Source organism: Aplysia californica, unplaced genomic scaffold (assembly GCF_000002075.1).
Source record: "Aplysia californica isolate F4 #8 unplaced genomic scaffold, AplCal3.0 scaffold00607, whole genome shotgun sequence".
Taxonomy (NCBI): Eukaryota; Metazoa; Mollusca; class Gastropoda; order Aplysiida; family Aplysiidae; genus Aplysia; species Aplysia californica.
This window is the reverse complement of record NW_004797877.1, coordinates 218,648-219,994: the sequence shown is the minus strand read 5'-3', so window position 1 is coordinate 219,994 and position 1,347 is coordinate 218,648.

Genomic DNA, 1,347 nt, shown 5'->3' with positions numbered 1-1,347 from the left:
AATCAAAACAAAGATCAAGATTTACGAAGCATGTGTCCTCAGCACACTCCTTTATGGATCTGAAACATGGACATTGTACAGCAGACAAGAAAAGCGCCTCGACATTTTCCATCTCAGATGCTGCCGCAAGATCTTAGGCATTTCGTGGCGTGACAAGGTTACAAATGTTGAAGTGTTGGCATGGGCTAACCTCCAGAGCATGGCAACTATCCTGTGTTTAAAAAGATTGAGATGGCTGGGCCATGTCAAGAGAATGGATGACAACCGGATTCCGAAGCAACTTCTCTACGGAGAACTTGCCCAGGGAAAGAGACATAGAAGAAGACCAAAATTGAGGTACAAAGACACCTGCAAAAACAGCTTATCTAAGCTTGGAGTAGATGTTAGAATCTGGGAAGAAATAGCTGAGGATCGGAAAACATGGAGGAAAATGATAAAGGAAAGAACTAAAATGCTAGAGAACAGCTTTAGAAACAACCAGGCTGAGAAGCGCCAACAACGAAAGGAAAACAGCGGAAATACAGAGCTTCGATCTACGACACTGACATGTAAGCACTGCGACAGAATCTGCGCTTCAAACATAGGAAGAATTAGCCATGAAAGAAGCTGCATGAAGACAACCCTGAGACCATCTTAAGCTAAATTGACCGTCTGCATAGACGAAAAGAGCCATATATAGAGAAACCAGTAGTCTGTGTTATAAAGTTTACCACTGCTCGTGTGTTGCTCGGAGTCAAAGGAGTAGGTCGTGAGTCAGAATATTGCGGCGTGTTGTCAGGAAAAATCGGAACTCCCGGGCTTGGAGGTAGTGGAGCAGTCGCGCGCATGCGCAACGCGTCACGACGACGTCGGGCAACTGAGGATGTTGATGACGTCACGAATTGTGTGACCCGAGTCCATGTCACCAAATGCCGTGACTGTTGAGGTGTTTGCATAGTCAAGGGTAGCGGACAAATATGACGTCATGCTGGCCCGCCGAGTTGCTTGACCAGTTGGCGTGATATCGGGGGGTTGTGATCCACGCTTCACCACAGCAGGCGTTGAAAGACTTTTAGTGGTCAATATGCTCCAAGTCCAAGTGGTTGGTGTGGACCTTGAGGTCAGTGTGGGTCTTAGGGTCGGAGTAGGTCTAGAGGTTGGGGTGGATTTTACGGTCGGTGTGGACCTTGAAGTCATTTTGGACCACGGGGTCGGTGTGGATCTTGGGGTTGCTGTAGACATTGTGGTTAGTGTCGGTGACATAGTTGAAGATTTTTTATTTTCATTCAAAAAGAACTGGCTGGTCAAGGGAGTTGTTGCTAAATCATATGTGGTTCTTTTGGTGCTTGAGTTTAAAGAAAAACTGGG